Source organism: Stenella coeruleoalba (genome assembly GCF_951394435.1).
Source record: "Stenella coeruleoalba genome assembly, chromosome: 8".
NCBI lineage: Eukaryota > Metazoa > Chordata > Mammalia > Artiodactyla > Delphinidae > Stenella > Stenella coeruleoalba.
The window spans coordinates 108,110,140-108,117,662 of record NC_137154.1 but is presented as its reverse complement, the minus strand read 5'-3'; the positions used below and the strand labels follow the sequence as shown (position 1 = coordinate 108,117,662).

Sequence of the window (7,523 nt, the reverse complement as noted above, 5' to 3'; positions counted from 1 at the left end):
TTGCCCCTGGGCCATCCAACCCTGTTGTATCCGAGTCTCGTCAGCCCGGCCTCATGGGAGAGGTGAGAGCTTATCTCGCCGCCTGTCACAGTCCAGAGGAGCTTCCTGGTGGGCGTCCACCCCTTACGCCCCCTACCCAGGTCTCCCAGCTCCGAAGGCTGCTCGTGACCCGTCTGAAGCCCTGGAGGGGTAAGAGCCTTGCCCGCCTCTGCTTTAACTGTACCGTTCAAGGACCTCTCTAGACCCCTCAGAAGACAGATCACTTTATAAATTCTTAAAAGTACATGTGGAAATATCAGAGTGGTCATTACAACATTATTCAGTCAGTTAAGAGTGCTTGGGGAAGAAATAACACAAAATAAATCTCCATTGTAAGGGCATCTTTCATTTCCAGCAAGTGATTAGCTGTCACTGAATCAACAGTTTTATTTTGTTGTGTGGCTAAGATTAATTTTTCTAATTAACGGCCACGCATGGAGCTAAGCAAACTAGCCTCCTTCTGTAGAAACGGGGCTTTCGGTCCTGCTCTGTGTGATAATCCCATATGGGCTGGACGAGCAGCCCCCAGGAGGGACGAGTCTCAGGGTGCGGGCAGGGATGTGGGGATCCCGACCTCAACCCCAGCCCGGCAGGAACGCTTCAGCCCACCAGGACCGCCGAGGCCTCGCAGGGCAAGTCCAGCCCGAGTCCCCCTCCTGCCTGGAGCAGCTCTGACCCTCAGAGGACGGGGTGCAGAGGGGGCCCTGGCGGCCCGCCGTCCCGCTGCTGCCGGCTCAGGTCCCCGGGGGACGCAGGGCCACGGTGACGGGTCCCTGGACTCTGGGCCGGGAGGGAGGCTGGGGCTGTGGGAGACCAGGCAGGGCTGGGAGGAGGCGGGGAATCCTCCCTGAGGCCTGATCCTGAGACCCCTTCTCACCCTGCGGGCTGTGCCCAGGGGTCCAGGCACAGCCGGGAGGGGGCGGTGCACAGAGACGGTGTGGGCTCCGGCAGGGGCAGCCAGGGACAGAGGGGGAATTAGGAACCAGCATTTACTAAGAGCCACGGTGCTGGGAAGGTGTTGAGACCACCAGACGAAGGGAGCTGAGAGGGAAGCTCCCCGACCAGCACAGAAGATGGAATGGAAGCAGAAATGGCTTGGCTGTTTGCAGGACCACCTGTGGCTGAGTTGTCGCAGAAGTGCGCAGTGCTCCCTCCTCTCAGACAGGTGTGGCCACAGCACAGGCCGCTGTGGAGCCCCCCGGGGGCGATGCTGTCCTGTCGGAGGGGCTGCAGCGGAGGCCCCAAGTGCCGCAGGGGCTTCCGCAGGGGCTGCCTGGGGAGCCGGAGCCGTGGGGAGGGGTCGACAGTAGGGGCGTGGGCACCTCCCTAGACACAGCTGCCCATCAGCCAGCGGTCACCGCAGACCTCACAGGGGGACAGGCGGCCCATCAAGACCCCATCCAAGGGCTCTCACAGCCAGGACTGCTCCCAGGGACCAGCCCCCCGATGGGAAGCGTTAAAAGGAAAAATACACAGACACACACTGCTGTGTTTTCTTGGCTATCATTAAACGGCTCTGGGCAAATCCCAGGACTTACAAAATAAACACATTTTTCCTCTCAACGGCTTTGGGTGAAAATCCAGTCCATCGAGGCGGCCCTGTAAGTGCTGCTGGGACCCCTGTCTGGGCAGTCCCCCCGGCCCCCGGCTGTCCCAAGGCCTCCACGGCAGGGCCGGGCCTGCGGGGGGAGGGGAGGCCTGGTCCTGGTTCTGAGCCGAGAGCCAAGCGGGGCCTCCCTGCCTCTCTGCCAGGCCGGCGCACACCCGGGCCCGGGGCCCCAGTCCCTCCTCCCAGACCCCTCACTTCTGTACCGGGGGCCCTGGATCATGGAACCGGAACACACAGACTGTCGTCCCCCTGAACTGGTGGGCATCCTGTGATCCTCCTGGGCGTGTCTGCTTCCTTGAAAGGACCTCGTCACCTGTCACCTGACCGGGCTCTTCCCTTTTCACTCTCTTCCCACAAAGCTTGACTTGGTTGGACTCAACTGTCTGAATGCACATTGCAGCACAGGCCTTGCAGCAGACTCTTGTCCTGAGCAAACGTCCGGTTGGCGCCTCTGTTGACCCCCCGATGCTGTGACCCGTGAGAGCCCCACCCAGCGAGGAGCTAGAAGGGCAGGAGGGGCTTGGAGCACCTAGGCCTGGAACACAGTTCCCGGGGCCGCAGGGTCCAGAAGGAGGCGGGTCCATCCCCACCAGCCTCTCGGGATGAAAGGACCATCCTGGCTGTGAAGGCAGCCCTGGTCATCCAGAGGACTTCTTGTTTGGGGACCAGAACACCTGTGTTCATCTCACAGAGGGAAGACGCCTCCGGGGAGGCCTGATCGCCTGCTATAGACGCTCACCTTGGATCCTCGCCTTGGAGGGATATTCTTCTCCACCCGGTCCCAGGCCCCAGAGCCTCCACATTTCAACAGCCTTAGGAGTTTCCTTCTTAAACCTCCTTGAATCTGAGAGCAAAAAAAGAAATTCCAGGGGGCTTCCCTGGTGGCGCAGTGGTTGAGAGTCCACAATGCAGGGAACATGGGTTCGTGCCCTGGTCCGGGAAGATTCCACATGCCGCGGAGCGGCTGGGCCCGTGAGCCATGGCCGCTGAGCCTGCGCATCCGGAGCCTGTGCTCCACAACGGGAGAGGCCACAACAGTGAGAGGCCCGTGTACCGCAAAAAAAAAAAAAAAAAAAAAAAAAAGCAAAAGAAAAAAGGAATTCCAGTGATCTGTGGAGCCTGTGGGAGAGAGATTGAGAACATAATGGTGAGCTTTCAGCGCATGGGAGATGATCCAAAGTGCCTGGCAGGGGACAGGATCTTCAAGTCTTACGGTTGTGCGTGTTTGTTATTTTTCAAAATTTCACCTGGTATATAACTAGAGAAAAGTTTAAATTGCAACAACAAAAATATAGGTTAAAGAGATAACAAAAATAACCTTCTATAGTTTGGGAAGTTTCCTACTGGGAGATCATCTGTAAAAATAGAAAAAGGTAATTTTCCTGGAGTAGGAGGGCTGCGTGAGCGTGTACTGTCCACACTTACGCTCAGGATTCCAGAAGCAAAGGAAAAACAGGCAGAAGAAGCGGAATGATTGCACTGTTTACACATTTTATTCTAGTTTATTCAGATAAGTTCTCAACTTTGCCTCTGCAAAAGTACTTGCAGTGATTTATAGGTTAAAGGCAATTTCTAACTCGGACTTACATTGGAGCGAAAGATGCAAGCGTTGGGTCTTCCAAACGGATCCAAGACTTGGGCCTCCTCTCGGGGTAGAGAAGGGCCCGTCTCCTCCCCGTGGGCCTCATCCCGACGGGCTTGGTCCGCTCACAGCCGGGGGCAGGGAGCCCTAGCCCAGCGATTGCCCCCCTGCTACTGATCTTTCTTCTAGGACCTGAGTGGCAGGACGGGGACTCATGCTAAACTCATCCGTAGTTTCTATGGAAACCATGGGCTCTCTGGCAGATTCCCCAGCAGCTCTGGGGCCAAGGAGTCTCCACAGAATTGATCTTTCATGCCTTAGAACCTGCCCTGGGTGCAGAGAGGTCCCTGACGGTTTCGTGGGTGACCATACCTTCCGCTCCGTAAACCGGGACACACAGGGCACCCTGGCTCATCTGCAGCACCAGCTACAGGAGAGCGAGCATAGGATGCGCCTCCTCCAGCCAGAGATTTAGGTCACTTCGCTGTTCCCTCCTGAAGGCGTCTAGTGGTCCTCACAGGGTGACAGCCACCTCAATGGGCAGGATGGCGGATAACCAGGATGGAAGATTCTGGGCCACCCGGCTGGGATGGAAGCTTTGAAATCTCCTGGAGAGTCTGTGCTGTGTCACAAGAGAGCCGGGTGTTCAGATCTGGGGATTAGACGTGCCAGGTGGGGAAGACACCCAGGCCGCTGTGATCGGCATCACAGCAGGAACTGGAGGGGGGCCCCGGAAGTGACTTTGGTTCCTGTGCCCTTGAGGTGACATTTTAGCTGAAATGGCACATACGGAAGCAAGTGATTTTTTTTTTTTTTTCACATGCCGGGGTCCTGCCCTCACACAAGTAAAGCTGACGTGATACAAGGGACATTCTGGACCATGAAAAGCCTTCAGGTGCCACACAGCCCACGCCTCTTCCAGGAAGAACTAGAAACACAGCCCAAAATCCTGTGTTTTTAAATCAGTTCAGTGAGGCAAATCCAAACCTGACCCACCTTCGATGGACACAATCTTCATTTCAATACCATTTCCAATGATCTAGTCCAGTGGTTTTCACACTGGATGCAGCATAATCACCTATGGATTTTTTTAAACAGTCTTGTGAATTACACCTCATATCTTCTGCTTAGAATTTTCCAGGATAAGGCCTGGATAGAAACACATAAATCTCCTCCAATGACCCTGAGGCCCAGCTGCGATGGAGAGTCACTGATCTCACCTGAACCTGCCCTCAGCAAAGCCCCGTGGGACTCCAGTGTGTCCTTGGTGGACTCAGACATAATGGCTGACATAATGGCTCTGATGTTGTCACGTGGACCTGTCCCCTCAGCTGCCCCACAGTGGGCGGTGCGGGCTTGGGGGTCTACAGGAGGCGGCTCAGCGGCCAGAAGGAGGGGCCTGAGGAGCCCAGGAGACATAAGGAGAAGCACGTGGGATGATGCTGTCTTGTGGGCTATATTTTGCATTCTTCAACTCATTTCTTATTTTAAACGCACCCTTTCGAGGCAGTGTTGGATTGAGCTGATTTGACAAATGTAGCCAAAAAGCCCATTTGAGTTCAGGGTTACACACTCGACAGGCAGGGGAAGATCCTGCGTTTAGAGCAAGGACACTGGCCCCCACCTGCAAGCACCATGCACGGTCATGGTCACCAATTCCATCTGAGGTCAGGCCTGGGGATGCAGGGGAAGGAGGAGGGGTTTCTTGTCCTCCAGCTTGAGCTTCACAAGGCAGGAGCCAGCATCCCCTCCACAGATGTGTTTGGAAGCAGGTGGAGGCCTGGAGGGCGCCACGGAGTGAGCAGGGGCGGAGGAGACCCCTCCTCCCACCCTCCACCCCCACGCTCGCCTCTGAGCCGGGAAGGGGTCTTCTGGAGGGGACCCTGCGCTGTGACCCCCAGGGCTGCTCCCACCTGTTCCCGGGAACCTTCCCTCTTCAATCCATGGAGGAGCATGTGCGTGGGTGGGTCCAGGTCCCCGTGCACAGTCTCGGTGATGCGACCTTGGTGCAGACGTGATGTGACCACTGCAGGGGGAACAGAGAGAGTGAGGCTCTGGGTGCGTTTCCTGCCTCTAGTCCCTCGGGCCAGGATCCACGGGCAAGAAGGTGCCGTCCTGGACCCTGACTGCGTCTGGGTGACCAAGGACCAAACTGCCCCCCTCAGGGCCGGGGGGAGGAGTGAGCCTCCGCACACTTCAGAGCCACAGAACCCCAGGCTGGCCCACCGCTGCCTACACCTCACCACCCTGTCCTCTCCACAGGGCGGGAGGTTGGGATGGAGGAGAGACAGAGGCAGGGGAAGCTGGCCTGGTGACAGCTGCAGAGAAGCAGCCCCAGGGCGCAGAAGAGGCGCCGCCCAGCACACGGGCCGAGGGTGACGCCTGGGCTCACACCGCTCACCTCGAGAGCCCCCGACCTCCCCACCCGGCTGGAGGCAGGGACCCCAGCCGTAGGAGGGTGTGGACGCCTTCTGTGCTCAGTCACTGCCCACACGGGCCCCGCACCGCACACCTCTCAGGACTTTAGCTGTGAGAACGCTTTGCAGTGAAAACTGCCATTTCTCCCAAAAGGTCTGGAAAAGTCTGGGCAGAGCCGAGTTAGTAAACAGCAACTTCATATCAATTCTGAAGCGGCTGGAAGGGCAAGAGAGAGAAGGGGGATAAGGGATTTGTTGAAAGTCTGAAGCTTTTCCTGAAACTACCACGCCCGCTGAGCGTCTCCCCAAGTCGCCCTCCTCCCCCTCACCCCCGGCGTTAACTGCCGTGTCCTTTGGCTCCAGGGCTCCAGCTGCAGACGCACTGTTTATGCCTTTTCTTAACCTGACTGTTGAGAAGAGACTTCACCCCATAGCCGAGCCTGAGACTCTGGGCGGCTGGGGAACATCGTCTCCAGACCTACCGTCCTGCAGGCTCACTCACTCCCGGAGCCTTGCCCGCGACAGGACCACATCACAGCAGCCAGCTCGCTCTCCTTTACATCTCTTTTCTGCCTTACTCCCCACCCTGGGCTCTTCCCCCAGGAAGCGGAGGAAGCGCGGGCCCAGACCCCGCCCACGGTGAGCGGGCAGGGGGCGGGGCCAGCCCAGAGAGTTCAAGTGAGGCCAGACGAAGCCAAGGCCCTGCGGTGGCCACTGGTCCGGAAGAAGACAGAAGCCGGGAGCTGGCCCGCTCTTTCTTCTCCCCGCACAGGAACTTCTCCGGCTTTAGCTGGTTTTCAGCCGCGACGTCCGCCCTGCGAGTCGCTGACAGGGAGGCCGGCTCGGCCCTGGATCGGAAGGACCACAAGGGCTCTGCCTCTCCCACTCCAACGTCCTCAGCTGTCAGGCCCCGTTAAGTTTTAATTTAATCGTCGCCGCTCTGTGCCGGAATTGTGTTTTATGAGCACATTGCCCCAAGGTGAAGGCTTGTACAACAGAGGCTTTAGAAATAAAAATAAAAGGATACTCAGATCCAGTGCTATTTTCACATGGGTAACGGGTTCACCGGCGGCCGTTTGCACCGAGCCCCTCATTCGCTCTGGAGGCTGAGCCGGGGCTGAGGGAGGAGCCCCCGCCCTGGGGGCTGCCCGGGAAAGCCGGGGAGCTGCCTTCCCGAAGGTGGTCAGCGTTTCTGAGCGGTCAGTGCAGCTCCTGAGGGGCTGGCCCTCGGTCCCCTGCCTGCTCCCCACGCCTCGTTCCCACAAGAGGGGAAACGTAATTACTGGCATCTCGTACCAGCCAATGGGGACTCTTGTATTGGGGTGTCCTGATGGAGACATAGTTTTACAGACTGTTTCATAAGTAACTACTAAGAGCCAATTAGATACAAAGAGACAAAGATGCCAAGAGGTGCATCAAGAGATCTAAGACCTGGAAAGGGTGAAGCAGGAGGGGGACAGAGGGGGATAGGGGAACAGGGCCAGCGCCGGGGACACAGGACACTGGACAGAGGGCCCTGGGGTGCTGCGACCAGGTCCCATGCCCCAGCTCCTCCACGAGGTGGCCTCGGGGGGAGCAGCACAGAGGGTCCTGATTCAGGGCAGGTGCTCGTAAAAGTGGGGAGCTAGTTCACGGGTGGGTCAGCTTTGTCACCACATGCTGAAGTCCCAAGGCCTGTGTGAACAGCCAGGAGAGGGAGCAGGTCCCCTGCTGGAACTCAGGGACGAGTGGCCCTGTGGGGAGGGGCGGGGGCCTGAGCAGCGGAGTAGTCGGGGAGACCCAGCCAGGCCAAGTGTGACTCACCGGCAGCAGCTCAGGAGGGAGATGGCATTTTCCCCGAAGCTTCGAGACCCCCGCCTTCTCTCTCAACTGCATC

General features: G+C 58.0%; 1 long non-coding RNA gene across 2 annotated transcripts; it reads right to left on the bottom strand.

Annotated features, from left to right (window-relative positions):
- Nucleotides 1–2,652: 2,652 nt before the first annotated feature.
- LOC307190626 lies at nt 2,653–6,215 on the bottom strand. 2 transcript variants are annotated; one of them, XR_013829509.1, is made up of 3 exons: nt 5,632–6,215; nt 5,144–5,256; nt 2,653–5,010 (listed from the first exon to the last, which is right to left on the bottom strand). It is a non-coding gene; the product is annotated as an uncharacterized lncRNA (long non-coding RNA). The 2 variants fall into 2 exon arrangements; XR_013829510.1 differs by having other exon boundaries at nt 2,653–5,256; nt 5,632–5,864; nt 6,130–6,178.
- Between the last annotated feature and the right edge of the window lie 1,308 nt (nt 6,216–7,523).